The sequence below is a fragment of the Lathamus discolor genome, chromosome 6 (assembly GCF_037157495.1).
Source record: "Lathamus discolor isolate bLatDis1 chromosome 6, bLatDis1.hap1, whole genome shotgun sequence".
NCBI lineage: Eukaryota > Metazoa > Chordata > Aves > Psittaciformes > Psittacidae > Lathamus > Lathamus discolor.
In genome coordinates this window covers 49,434,879-49,449,622 of record NC_088889.1, presented here as the reverse complement: position 1 = coordinate 49,449,622, position 14,744 = coordinate 49,434,879, and the positions used below count along the sequence as shown (strand labels likewise).

At 47.8% G+C, this 14,744-nt stretch overlaps 1 long non-coding RNA gene across 2 annotated transcripts; it reads right to left on the bottom strand.

The window, feature by feature from the left end:
- Window positions 1-5,552: 5,552 nt before the first annotated feature.
- LOC136017954 (uncharacterized) lies at window positions 5,553-12,779 on the bottom strand. 2 transcript variants are annotated; one of them, XR_010614162.1, is made up of 5 exons: window positions 11,051-12,779; window positions 7,721-7,937; window positions 7,088-7,299; window positions 6,332-6,558; window positions 5,553-6,166 (listed from the first exon to the last, which is right to left on the bottom strand). It is a non-coding gene; the product is annotated as an uncharacterized LOC136017954 (long non-coding RNA). The 2 variants fall into 2 exon arrangements; XR_010614161.1 differs by having other exon boundaries at window positions 5,553-6,558.
- Between the last annotated feature and the right edge of the window lie 1,965 nt (window positions 12,780-14,744).

The following is a 14,744-nucleotide window of genomic DNA, read 5'->3' as shown; positions in this document are numbered from 1 at the left end:
GAAGCTGATTAGAGCTGTCTGGCCTGCATGTGTGTAAGATGCCTGTTTGATGAGAGTACACGTCTTGTTAAGATAGGCTAAAACTGAAAGCGTGTGGGGAACATGAATTCGAGAGGGTTCCTGGCAGCGTTTCTGTGGCTGTTTGAATCAGCAGCATGCGATGTTTAACGTAAACAAATTGCAAAACGTTCTTGACAAACATCATTGCTTTAAGGATTGAACAGGATACCTCAGGTAGGATGAAATGCTCAATAGGCTCTGATGTTGCACCGTATTTCTAGTCTGACCTAGGTGGCTGGGACAAAACATTGGCGCAAGTAGCCTGCACAGAGCATGTGCTTCATTTGGCATCTGCCACAACCAAGTGGCGGCACAGCCCTCATCCAGACCCACAGCATCCCCTATAGCGCTGATCTTTGCCCGCCTTGTCTCCACACCAGGAGAGGTCTCCTTTGCCTGCAGTACCCTGCTCTACTTGAGGCTGGGGCCACAGAGCAGTGGTACGGGTGGTGGGAACCTTCCCAGCCCCAGGGTGTTCCAGTCCTGCCTCAGGCCCATTCAGAAACTGTTAATCATCCTGAACAGCTTACTGGTTTTGTGATCTTAAACAGGGCTTGAACTCGGCTTTCTAGAGGTGAAAGCACAATGTCTTACTGTAACTCATTTTACCAGCCAATGCTATCCTGAACCTAACAATATTTTAATCACAAAATCCAACCTCAAAACCCACAGCATTTTCAGTTACTGTATTTCATCACCACACAGCTGAAAACAACTTATTTTTTCAACCACCCTTGTTTTTCTAAAGTGAATCACAAACCATGGAACTTAACAGACGGAAAAGACGCAGAGATGAATTCTCTCTCACTAACCCTGGTGTATATAAGGAATAATGTAATTACTGTAAAAAGCATTTCTCTACAGTCACACTGGTACCACAGCTACTGAAGTCAGCTTCCCCTTTGTTAAGCCAGAAAGTCCATTTTAAATAAGTCCAAAAGCACCGTTGCCTACAAAACAGTGGTGGTGGTGCCTATCAGCTTGTCCTTTTTTTAATTAGCCTATGGTATGGAGCTCTTACCTTTTCCACAGGAGGCAGTTTGACACTGTCATTGATTTTACCATTATGCTTTATGTCCTAGTAAGTAGTCTGCTGCTCACTTTGTGGCTATTCTTGGCTGTTCCCCCTTGAATCACACCAGGGATAATCACACCAATAAAGTAACTCTGGCTCTCAGCCGGTTTGCCCACCAGAAAACTGTTAACCATCAAGAGTGCTCTGTGCAGCACCCATGAAGGGTGATCAGCTCTTCCTGGGAAGGCTGGTCTATATTAGTCATCAAGGTTGACTGGCAAGAAAACCGGGACATTTGAATTTAAACTCCCACAGAAAGGCTACAGGATGGCCATGGGAGAAAGCCTGATTGTCAGGCTGGCATTCCCAAGCTATAGCCACCTTTCTTCCCATGGTGTTTACAGTCAGGAGAATCAATGGGCATTTCACAACCTCACAAGGTGTTTACAGTTCCCAGCCTCTGCCTACAGATGTGCTGGGATAATGGCTCCTGGTATGTGTTTGGTGCTTGTGCTGATGAAGGGACTGGAAGGGACCCTCAGGCCTGGGGAACCTAGTCTCAATGACCAAGTCTCACTGACACCAAAATCAATCTGAATTACTCCAGATTTAAAGTCGTCTCTGCAACAGCAGAAGCGTGGCCCTCAAGACTAGCCAGTGCCCAGGTAAACACGAGCGTAAGCGCTGATGTGTCAGATCTGTATAAAAACTTGGTCAGGGAAGTCCTGGAAAACACCCTAGGTGATCAGCAGTGCCCAAGGTGAGGCCAGGTATGGGTTGGCCCTTGCATTAGGCATTTCCCAAGGCTGGTACCAGAGCTGGTGGTGGCAGTGCCTGGGGCTACCCTGGTGGGGCCGACGCAGAGCTTTCCCACCACCCTCTCTGGGGTCCCTGGAGGGCAGGACAGACCCAGCACAGGGCAAGTGGTGCAATCAGGCTCTCAGTGGGAGCTGATTACCCTCCATCACTGCTGGGAGGGAGAGACAGCTTTGTGTCTTGATCAGCTTCATGCATCTTCCTATACGGGGGTTGCAAAATTAGAGTTCATAAAACCTCCACCAGCCCCTTTCCTGAGAGCTACACCCACATTTTTCTCATGGATGACTCACGTTTAAAACCAAATGTTTCTCCAGCTAGAGTTTTTCTGTGCTATGTATTAGAAACAGCTGAACAACTGCCCTAATATCAGGCTTCTCGGGTGACGGTGAGAGCATGCCTGAGTATGCTGGTGTACATGAACTTGCATATGTGTACATATGGTTTGTCTATTTTTGAGTTTCTCTTTTGCCCTTTCCACTCCTTTTCAGTTTCTTGTATTTGATTTTATATTTTATTTGACCCTCTCCCTCTGCCTTCTGCATGTGTAAAATGTAGATCCAAACCCACTTGCATTCATCTTTCAAAATGATGTTATGAAGAGTAATATAGAATGACCTCAGCCATTCCTTCGTGGATAAACAGAAGACGATGATGGAGTTCTTTCATATGACACAAGAAAAAAGGAGTTAAACCAGATCAGTTTAAATTAAGCAAAGGAAAACATTAGATGAAATAACAGGAAAAGCATCCTCAGCCTGTCAGATTGAGGAATAATTCATTTCTCAAGGGCAGTGGCCGAACAGGGCAGTTTGCACATGATTTTTTTGGGAGCGATAATGTTGCTCTGTCCCCAGAGTGAGGTGTGTCTTCATCACTTTGATGTGTGCAACTCTAAAATCAGCAACACGGGAAGCCACGGGGGCAGAGATGTCAGAAATGGCAAGAGGTTTCCTGAGGTGATACAAGGCCACCTGTGAGGTTGTTGTGAAGGAAAATTCCAGTGACTGTGCGCAGTATTTGGAAGAAACAAGCAAGAGGGTTGAGGTTAAGACACGTTCACGTGTGAGGGTTGCTCACCTTTGGGCTGGCCCGCACTGGAGGGCTCTCTGTAGATCTGAGACGTTAGTCCCCTTATCAAAAATTACACTTTGGGGTTAAAATGAAGGACACAGAAGTGGGAAACAGTGCATGTATTTAGGCAAGTGTCCTGCAAGGAAAGCCAGATAGGTTGGGGAAGTGGTAAAGGTAAGGAGATCTGCTCTGGGGAGCTAACCCACAGCACAGCAGCCGTTTAGCCTGAAGGAACATGGCACTGGCCTTGCAACACGATGCTAAGGTGGCTCACATCTCCCTTCAACCGCTGCCATCCTCTGGCACTTGGGGAGGAAAGGCTTGGTGGGTGCAGGGTGTACCGGCCACTGCGTCCCAGCCCCGACTGCCCAGCCACCACTGCCCCACTCTCGTGTGTGCACCAGGGTGGGAAAACAGCCTTAACCAGCTTGCTGCGGCTGGGAGCGCTCCGGCTGCGGGCTGTGCAGGGCAGGAGCAGCCCTTCTCCAACTCCTGCTCAGCCGCCAGCAGCCACTGAGGGCGATTAACAACTCAACAGGCTGAACAGGTAGGGCGAGCGTGGTGGCAGAGCAAGTTCCCCTCATGCTCCACCACCCACAGCACCCAGGCTGAAGTCTCTACTTGAATGAAAGTGTAAATGTTAGGTGTGGTAAATGCGTTATGCATGAAAAGTTTAATGTGTTCAAGGGTACAGCCTCAACTAGTAGCTAACAGCAATGAATGAGCCTTCGGGCGAGCCCAAGCCAGCTTCCACTCATGTCAATAGAAGTATGGTCTTTTGGCTTCAGTGGGAACAGGATGAGGTGCTTCATGGCCAGCCAAGGAGAGATTAGTCTAATGATGTAATGGTGCTTGTAACTGCCTGTTCAGCCTTAATTCAGCTCTTTTGTGAGCATGCATCATGGCACAGTCTATAATTACGTGATCACATACTACTTGCTGTGCAAGGCGCCTGCCTCATTCGAAGTGCAGGGTGGGAGTAAGGGCAGAAGGGCTTTCTCCAGCCCCCAGGCATTGTCCTGCATCCCGGGGCTCCACTCTGCAACAGGCTTCCTGTGGGTCTTGGGCAAGAAAGTGCTGCAACGTGTGCATGGCAGGGCCTGAGTTAAGGTTTCACCAGCAACATAAGCCTGGCTTTTTCTAAATACAGGAGCTTGGTTTTGCAATCTTACTGAGCTCTGAGTGTAGCTTTATGTAACGGGTAGTCAACAGCAATGGTGGCTTTAGGTTTGAACTGCCTATACAGCCTATCTGGATCCTCACTGCAGGAGGTATGAAAATCCCTTGGCTTGCCTGCCGAGGCATGGTGGCACACCTATCTGCTGGCAGCAGTAGACCGGATTGCTGTTGGCAGCAGTATCAGTTAAAACAAAAGGTTTTATCTCCTTGATCTGACACCACAGGCTTGCTCTGCTTCTGGCCATCTTTCCAATCTCACCTTCTGTTTCATTTTATGTGCTCCAGAAGCTGTGCCGGTCTGGCTTCCAGCATCCCCGAAACTGGTAGCTGAAAGGCTGGCTGAAGTTGCATTGCCTACTGACAAATGGGAGACTTGAGTGGAGGAAGAGTATGGGAGGAAATTCTGAAGCAGTGAAAAATGGAAGGTACGAGAACAGAGTGAGCTTAGAAGTAAAAGGACATGTGTGACCTTGGTAGTGGCAGGAAGCACAGGGGGAGATGCAAGGGAGTAAAGCAGCTGCAAAGGATCTAGGAGGTCAGAAGGAAACAAAACACCCAGAGCAGAAAGAAAAGCTTAGGGCATGAGCACAACAAGCAGGAAAAATAGATGAAAGAAAACAAAACAGAGAAAACAAAACAAAACAAAACAAAAAATAGCACAATTAGGAGGCAAAAGCAGGAAAGACAGTACAACGTAACACTGACAAGAAAGGCTTCGGATGCATTCCTCCTGCTCCATCTCCTGGGAGCTATATCCTGCTTATCTCTGGATCCCAGAAAGTCACCTCTGCTGGGTCTTGCCATTGCCCTGAGGAGACTGACCAGGAAGGGACAAGGTGCGCTGGCTGCATGGTGCTGCAGCCTGGGTTCCTGGCTGGGCTCCCTGGCTTCCGTGGCACCTCTTCTAACCCCAGCAACTCTTAATCCAGCGCACTCGCACCAGTGTTTGTGTCACTTAGGTACATCAGGCATTACAACTCAGCCACTTGTTGACTGGGATCTCTTCGCAGGAGAGACAGTAAACACACACACTGAGGGGCAGGTATCCTGGCTTGGTGCTGAGAGCTCCCAAAAGCCAAACATTTTGATGTATAAAATGAACAAACATGTAGCAAAACCTTAGTTTGGTCTCCTGCAGGGGTGGCTGGACTAGGAAATGTGTCACAAGAGCATCTTCCTCCGCAGTGAATCTTCTTTGGGCCCGAGTGTTTTCTCATGCAGGGATGGAGTAATCCCACTGACGTCACTGTGCTGACGCCAGTGCAGAACTGGTGTGTGTGACTGGTGAAATAGGTCAGAGCTGTGCACTTGGAGGTGCAGCTGCTGAGTTCACTGAGAAAAAGGAGCTTTTGCAGCTACTTCCTCCCTTGAGCCCTGCAGAGCTCCCCAGCATGCAGAGGGTGGGCTGTGCTCTGCTCCAGACATGCTCAGGGCTGGGGCTGGCCAGGTTTCCTTTAGCCCTGCTCTCTGTCCTGTCCCAGCGAGCAGTTTCCATGGGTCTTTGACACAAAAATGCCGGTTTGTCGATGTTCCACATTTCCTGTGGGTAAATACAAGCCAAAGCACTGTGTTCCTGGTGTTGTCAGGCCTGCATCAAAATAGTTCGTTGAATGGAATACAGCAGCTGAGGACTTGGTGTGGCAATAGATGTGACCACTGATCAGCAGCTTGATTTCACACCTGATTTTTTATTCTGAAGTGCAAAAGATTATTATTATGATTCCAACCCCATGTGGGCACCTGGTTTTTTACAAAAGCTTTCCATCAGAGGGGTGAAGTGCTGTTCTCAGAGCCACGCTAATGCCTGAAGCTGGGTCTGCTCTGCCACTCTGCAGAGGGTAATTCTGCACAGTCATCATGCTGTTGGTGTCCAGCGTATTGCTCTGGGGCTCCTGGAGTCATCCAAGCTGCTAATAAACAACCCGTGTCTTTCCTACGGATGGATCCCTTTCCTTCACACAGAGCAGTGCCGGTGCAATCCACCCCACACCCATCACACCTAATCCCTTCTTGGAAGAAATACTGAAAGAGAAAAAACACAAACCCCAACACAACCCATGAAATGAGGAAGAAAGAAAAGTGACGCCCAAGGAGCTTGGCAGAGCCTCGCATCCCCCATGTGAGGAATCAGGCAGCTCACTTCCAGCATCCCAGGTGATGTAATGTTAGTTTAACGGCCGTACACACCTCTGTGTGCTGATGCGCTGAACAGGCAGGGGCAAGTAGCCGTACAGGCAGCTCTGGAAGCCTCTAGCAAAAAATGTGCCTCGGTGTGTGTGTGAAGTGATCGCCACACGCTCTCCATGCCCCTTTGATGCTGGGAAGGAATGCTCTGTTTTCTGAACCAAAGGCACTCCGGTTTGCCTGTGGGCTATGCGGAAATGGGAGAAGATGGAAGCAAGAAGCAGCTTGTCCTGCCAGGGAGGAAAAGCAGTCTGAAGTTCGTAGCTATTATACTGCACAGTATAGCTTTTAAACAAGGTGGCCTGAGCGCTTGCAATGTTAAACCCCAACTTTCCCCCTGCAGGGTGGTTCGTTGCCCTGGTGTGCTGGCCCATAGCAGTTAGATATTTTGCCTCCATCTGTTGTAGCAGATAGATGCGAGATTTTTGGGCTCTTGTCTGAAATCCCACTTGTGAGGTAATGTGTTTCTCTCCAGCGGCCTCTCCAAGGCATGACCACGGAGGCTGTTCCTGTTTGTGTGTGTGTGACGGATGTAGCAGCCACTTTTACTGCACGTGAGGCGTAGGGGCTTTTTGTTCCTTCTTTCTCCAATACTTTCTGGGTAATGTTTTCCGTATTTGGTCTCAACCCACAGTCTTCTCAGAAAACTCAACAGAGTCACCCCAGCCATATTTCCGTGGGTGTGTGTGTGTTTATACACACATGTATGAGTTAAAAATATCCTGCCTTAATTCAGGTACTATTAGAATATTCCATTACCTGGGTATTAGTTTAGTTAAGCCGAGCAGCAGTTTAAAATGGGTCTTAATCATCTATGCATATGCCATCCGGAAGGGGCTTTTGTCCGGCTCTGGGTGGCAGGTCCTGGTGGTTTGGGGGGACCAGCCTAAAGCATTCCCTCCAGAGGCATGGTGAGGTGGCTACTGCTGCTGCCTGCAGGTGGAGGAGATGCTGGCGCTCAGTGAGGGGCCCTGAGACAGAGAGGACATTGACAACCGATTACTGCTCCAGGAGACAAATTTACACATAAAAGCAGAACGTGAGAGATAACCAAGAGATAAGCCTGCCCATTTTCCAGGTGCTGGAAAGCCTGACTGCCTTCTTTATACAAACACAGGTTTAAATACTACTCACCTCGGGGGTGTGGATGAGTTTATCTTGGTTGGGAATCTGTGGAAATGACTTTTAACCCCTAGCTTTGCAATAGGTTGCCCAATGCATCTGTACAAATATGATGCATATTTATAGTGTAATGGTCCCTAGGGTTCATTAAATACCATAACAAGGCCTTTTGGAAAGCAGCCTGCTCCTCCAAGCTATATTAAGCAAGGCTAAACTGTTAACAGCAAAATATATTAAAGTTATTTTCTTATTTATTTATTTTTATCTAACCTTGAATTATTCAGCATGTTCTCTAGGGGATTATTGTTTCATGTCCCTTCTCAGCATTTAAGATCTGAAGAGTCCCACGAAGCAGTCTCTGCAGGCAGCAGCCAGTTAACCCTTCTGTGTTTCCACTGGGGACCTGCAGCTCTGGAGCACTTCCTCCCTTCCCAGGCACCAGAACATTGCAGGCAGTAGCAGATTTCAAGCACAGGTCTTTACAGCACTGAAAAACAATCCCATACAAACACATATGGCAAGGTCCCGCAAAATGTAAGAGGGTGAAACCAACAGCGGGCCACACAAATTTAACTGGAGTCCATAGAGATTAACTCTGGAAAGCAGCACGCCTGAATGAAAAATAAAATACGCAAGTTTCATGAAGCTACAAGACACTCTATATGGCCTATGGTGTGTTAGCAAGGTTAGGGTTGAATTAGTATGCAGTAAAAACAAAGATAGAAATCACTTCTGGTGCTCAAGAAAGATGAGATTGTGCAGTTAATTTGCATGGCTTGTCTGTGTTGGTGCTGCGGGGCTAAGAGAAATAAAAAGTAATAAAATCTGACTTTGTCTCTAATACCAGCAGATCCAAAGCTAAATATGCAAAGGCACGGTTCTGTTTTGTAAGATAGTACCGTTTTCTCATGGCTTTACTTGGAGAAAAACCTCTTTCAGACTGAGGCACGGGATTTCACAGTTCCCTTCTCGTGGCATTTGTTCCAGGAAAGTTTTCAGTGACTACAGTACATTTCTCGCCAGCAGCAGAGGTGGAGAAGAGCTGTTTAGTTATCTAACCCTTCCCGGGCTAGTAACATGCTGTACCCTGCATTGCATCTCCTGGTGCTCAACACGGGACGCGGCACGTCCCAGGGGAGCGGCAGGGACCATGAACCTGCTTGCCTGCCCCATCCTCCTGCAACAATCCCACCACCATGGCCTTGCAGCCTGCTTCAGGCACCACACATCAGGAGGGTGGAAACCCATGTGGTGCCTCCATCCCCTTGGGCCATGGCAGGCACTGGCATAGGCTGGGGATCCTGAATGGTGGGATGGCGTTTCTTGTGTTTGATTGGAAAATGAAGCTTCTGGGTTCCAGTTTGTCTCCCCCAGGGAGGTTTTGCTGGTCTGGGAAGGTGCTCTCTGCAGGAGGGTGTACAGGATTTGCTGAGTGAAATGGGGAACAGACCAGCACTGGAGACCAACTCAGCAGCCATGCCACAGCTGGGTATCCCCTGTGGCCAGGCTTCCCCTTTTCCGCCTGCCTGGGACACAAGCAGGACCCCATCCCAGCTGCCTTACTGGAGCACATGCCAGGAGATACCTGTTTGGATTGGATAGGCCACAGAGCTGCAGATTGTTAAAAACTCACCCGGGCTGGGTAAGGCTTTATGGATCAGTGAAACGGGCTGGAGAATTACCAGAAGCTGCTGCCTGTCATCATATCTGGTGCTTCCTGCTGGGGCCAGAAACACCGGCCACCCTGCCCTGCTCGCGGGAATTTCAGCAGTTTCACTTCCATGCCCAGCCTAGGGCAAAACGCCCGTAAGCAGCAACCCCAAAAAGTAACGGTTAAAAAACCGTGAGGAAAGAGACACACGCTGCAAGCATTTCATAATTCAGAAAAGATTTACCAGCAGAGGCCACGGCTGACTGAAAACAGACAGGCTCTGACCAGGGTTTGGTGTGAAGGGAGCCCAGGGCCTGGTGTTCAGGGGTACGGTCAGTAAAGGTGGGCTGCAGGAGGTTGCCAAGGTTTGAAGGGGGACAGGCCTGCCCGTGTTTCATTGCACACCCCTGGAGAGTGCAGCCCTTCTCCCTGCACGGGAGCCCTGCCTCTGCATGTGCACATCCCTTTCTGGATGCGGCACCTGGACCTGATGCACGGGTCCCAGCCGTCTGAGAGCGCTGGACACGAGGCAGGGTCAGCGGTGGTTTGACTTCAGTCCGACTTGTGTTTTTCTGCGTCAGGCTTTCACTGCTGTCAGCCTTTCCCCATCCATACAAACTCCATACGTACACAAAGTCTTATTAGGAAAGAATCGGTCTGAATGTTGACATGTTTTGGGGGAGGGAGACTTTCTTTTAGCTGAACTCCTTCATCCACGTCTAGTGCCTCTTCTACCCCAAAGAAAGGGCTGTTCTCTTTCACTTCTTTCATTGCAGTTAATTAGTAAGTCCCAGCCAGCCTGTCCTCTGGAGCTGGTAGTTCCCTTAATCTCTGTGTTGCTAGGGCATGCCGACATGCTCCACTGGTACCAGTTTCAGCGTGATGTGGGGGATTGTGGAAAAAAAGGGGAAAGGGCTGATCAAACAGAGCCTGAGTTAAAGGAAAAAAAAAAGTTAAAAAAAAAAGGAAGAAAAGAAGCTCTTTTTGCTGAGGCTGAGAAGTTCACAATGGGGGAAAGCACAGGGTGAACAATAAGGCTCCTTTAGGAGCTCATTAAATTGAAGCAAGCTGAGAAGAGTTGTCTTATTTCACTCCCTTTTTCCTGCCACCCCTGTGATGGAGAACTCTTTTTATCAAAGTAGGGGTGGCAGCGTTGCTTCCTTGCGAAATGCTGGGTAGAAATAAAGGTACAACTGTTTTCCTGGGAGTTTGTGCAAAACAGCCCTTTAAATATTTGGAAAGCAAGCCGGAGCCTCAGCCAAGGCTGCTGCTTAGAAGTGAAGGCTGCAGGTGAGAGAGGTCCCATAGCCCATTACTGTGTCCTCTCAGCTCATCCAGCCTCCTGAGGAGTAGCAAGATAAAAGTTAAGTAAGACTCATGGACCTCAGGGACAATAGAGGTCAAATCTGCATGCAAACATGGAATGTTTGCCTTGGAAACGGTGTTGCTGACTTTGTTTGATCTGCACCAGCCTTTACAAAACCAGAGCGAGCATATGATTCACAGAGATTCGCTCATTGAAACAAAGTGCTGCCGAGCAGAACCTCACACAGTTCTGTCCTTGGGATCTCTGGCAGGTGCCCTTCCTCTGACTGTGGCCAGCATTTGCTGTCTCAGGAGAACAAGGAGTCCCGCCACAGCATGTCTCTGTGAGCACAGGTATCTTGAAGAGCTAGAAATGACGAGAGGCTGCAGGCTGATAGGGACGCCTCTCGGAAGGTCTGTGTTCAGCAGAAGAAGCCAGCGTAGGGTTTACCCCTCGTTGGCAGCAAGGACAGTGGCAGAGCGCAGAAACTGACAGTGCATTCTCTCCTTCAATCTGGGAATTAGCCAGATTGCTTGTCAGAGCTGTATTTTGAGAGTCCGTATGAATGATGGGTCACAGACCAGAAGTGAGAGCCTGCCCCACACATCCTCTTGCTCATGAGAGCCATGCGATGAGCACTCACCTCAACATGAAGCTTTTCTTCTTGCGGGGCAGAAAGGGGTGGACAGCGGTGCTCCTGCTGGCCAGCACAGCTCTGGGCTGGGGAGGGGGCAGTGGTGGCAACCGGCACGTTTTCCCTGCAAAACTCTGACAGCCTCAGCTAGAACACAGATTCTTGCTGGTCTCACTTGATAGTTTCTTCCACTGCCCCTAAAGGAGACCATTTGTTTTCGGAAAGCCACCTCATAGCTCTTATTAAACAGCAATCCATTATTGTAAATAATTATGTTAACCTTCCTTGCCTGGAGGTCTTTCTCCCCACCTTAATACCTCCCTCTGGCCAAAATTCCCCTCTTGCTGTGCAGGTGAGGCACATGGACTGCTCAATTCTACTGCAAGGGGTGAAGTTAGCTATTTCCAAAGATAAGGTCAGCCTTTAAATGTGCAAATATGTTTTTGTTAATCTACTTCTAGCCATATCCCCTCCCCTCCAGCTATAGGCGCTTATAGGGACCCTTGCTGCATGGGGAGTGATGGATTTTCCACATGGCAGCTCAGCCTGAGTGCAGCTTTACTGTTCTAATCTATTTCAGGTATCAGCCCATCCTTCTGCAGGCTGTTGCAAGGCAATGCTTTTCTTGTGGAGGGATTCGCTCTGAAGAGGAATCAGGTGTTTGGCATCTAGCACATCCTCCACTCTCATTTCTCCTTCCTCCAATCTTTCTATCACAGCTTTTGCCAGCAGGACTGTAGCCAAACGTATGATGAGATAAGGTGGGGTGGGGGGATGTCACAGCTGCCCCTTACTTTGCCTGGCTGAGCCATGCTAGCAAACATGCTGGTTTTGCTACTATAACCTGAATCAGTAAATGCATTCCTCACATAAATACAGCTTTAGATAGTGGGATGTACTCTTAGGGAGAAACTTTGGATCATCCATTACCCTACACCACAATCTGGTTTAATGTCATTTTCTACCCATTCTGTACCTGGTGTTAACAGTGGTAAAGTGCAGGACAGTCAAGAACTTGTCTGTTGTTTGATGCCCCCTCCATCTCTTTCACAGCTTAACACGACACACCTCTCCCTTTTTCCAAGCATAGTGGGGTTTTTTCTTCTTTCTTGCCACGTATTCTCCAATGATTCCTTATCACAGCTGGAAGCGGCTCTGTCATGCTCTCTTACTTTTTAAATGTGATACATTTTGTGCCTCTGTGCCATCAGGCTCCTTACACATGGGTCACACATGATTTATGCATATTGACATGGGGAAGAAGTAAGGCAAGACGAAACAAGACCCAGTGGCTGAAAGCACAACAAATTCAGACCAGAAGGCACATGAAGAGTGGCTGATCAGGGGGTACTGTGCCATTGGCGCAATTTGCCCAGGCCGAGAAGCAAAAGTATTTTTTCTACCATGGAAAATTGCCATGTTAAGGTTGGATAACAACTCTGTTAGAGGAGGCCAACACAGCCATTATGGTTTGCTCCTTCTAGTGGTAACCTCTAACAATCCATAAATACTGTGTAAGTTCCTATATACCACAGTTTATCAGCAGCATATTCTGTTACTTGATTTATGATTTAGGTCATTGCTTTGGTTTAACAGCAGTTAGCACTAGTGAACATGTCCCAGCCTAGGGTCTAGGAGGGGCCTGGGGTCTCACGCTTAACTAAAGCCCATGCAAGGCTGTCTTCTCCTGTCTGACAACTGGCTGACACTGCAAAACGCACAGAAACCCTAAAAACAAAAGCAGCAGAATGGGAAGGAAGGCGACTCACAGCTAGGCAAGGGGCCAGCTTTCTCTGCCTTTTCCTTTGTGCCTCCGCTTCTGGTAGTCCCTGCTTGTATGGCCTTACTATCAACTGATGTTTTTAGCTGTTCATTTATGGTGAATCATAATTAAAGGGAACTGAAGCACTATCTGAAATTCACTTCCTCTTGGGCAACAGAAAGACTGCCTGAACTCCTTCCCCTTTTGGCTGCCTATGCTGCTCTTTTGAAAGAGCACCATTATAGCAGTGTAACAGTGCTGTATTTACAGCATTGCTGCTTCAGCTTCCTCAAGCAGCGAGCTCTTGAGTTACTGATGAGAAGGGTATGTGACGACAGAAGGTAAGCTGGAGTTTCTGTGCAGGGAGGAGTTTAGGAGGGTTACGTGACTAGTGAATTTTGAGCTTTTCATACGTACGCAAACACAAACATGTTCCCCACTTCCTCAGCCCGGTCTGCTCTGCCCTCATGATCAGCTGAGAGGGAAGCCAGCAAAAAAAGTACCCACATGAGAAAAGGTGTATTTCTGACGAGCAGTTGAGATGAGCTTGAGATGAATGTAAACATTTCTAGCATTTGGGACTACATAAAATTCAGGTCTGGGTCAGAACACGTTGTGATTTGCACCCGTCTCTTACAATAAGGACACAAGGTTAAACCAAAGCTGACCAGCAGACACTGAATGATCCCAGGTGGAGCCTTAAAGTTGGTAAGAGGTGGAAACAAAGGTCAGGCTTCTGACCCTTCCTAGACCAAGGTAAACCGCAGTGACTCCATTAAAGCCACTTACTTGGTAATTAAAGGCATATCGTTCTGAACCTTGGGCTAGGGAGAAGTTTCAATCATGTAGAAAGCACCTTGGAGAGAAGAGTGACAAGCATCGGCTATCCAAAACCCAGTATCTTCATGGCAGACGTAAGAGTAAATCTACTTGGAGAAATCATCAGCTCTTCTTTGGTCTCAGCCTCAGGGAAAAAAGCATACAGAACCTGGGCTCGATAAGTGAGGACAAAATCACAAAAGTCAAGCAACAAAATGGAATCCAATTAGCAAGAGACTTTAAAGTAACGGGTAGTTTTCCTATCACTACTTTAGCAGCAAGAGGGAGACCCAGGTAACTCCAGTGGGGAAGAAAGGCTATTGACAGTTCATGGCTACACTCCCAGTGTGTTTCATACCTTTTGTGCATGTTATTGCTTCAGACAAATACTGCAATCAATGTCAGTGACGTGTGTGTGTGTGTGTGTGTGTGTCAGATCACAAAACTATAACAAAGACTAGATCAGAAGATCCTTCAGATAGTGCTCAAGTCAGCTGGTCCAGATGAACGTAACCGTAGGCTAATTGCTCTAGCCAGTTATTTAACCACAAAAGCTCTAGGCGTCACCTCACCTGGCTCCTGGGATGTTACAGAGCCCAGAGATCATACTTGGAAGTCTGGAAAAGTGCAGACGTAGTTCCTGATTTTAAAAGGGAAAAAAAAAGGAGGAGCCAGGGATTACAGATTGTTCAGTTTAACTTCAATTCCCGGAAAAATACTGGAACAAACAATCAAACTTCAGTAAGCACCTAAAACAAAACAAAGAGATGAATAATGGCCAGCAGAGATTTGTCAAAAACAAATTGTGGAAAACGGGTCAAATTTCCTTTCATGACAGAATAAAAACAACTCCTTGATAAGGGAGAAGCAATAGTAGTGCTGTATTTTGACGGGGGTGAGGCTTTCGTCACAGTGCAACATGATACTCCTCAGCAAATTAGTTGAGGGAACCTGTAGTAAATGAAGCTGGTCTAGGCTGATGCAATCCTGATTGGAGAACCGCACAGAGAACAGTTATTAGTTATGCTAAAAAAGGGAAAGATGGATCATGAAAAGTTGCTTGGGAGTCTACACTGCTTGGGTCAGTCTGATTTAAGGGGGTTATGAGCAGCTTCTACAATG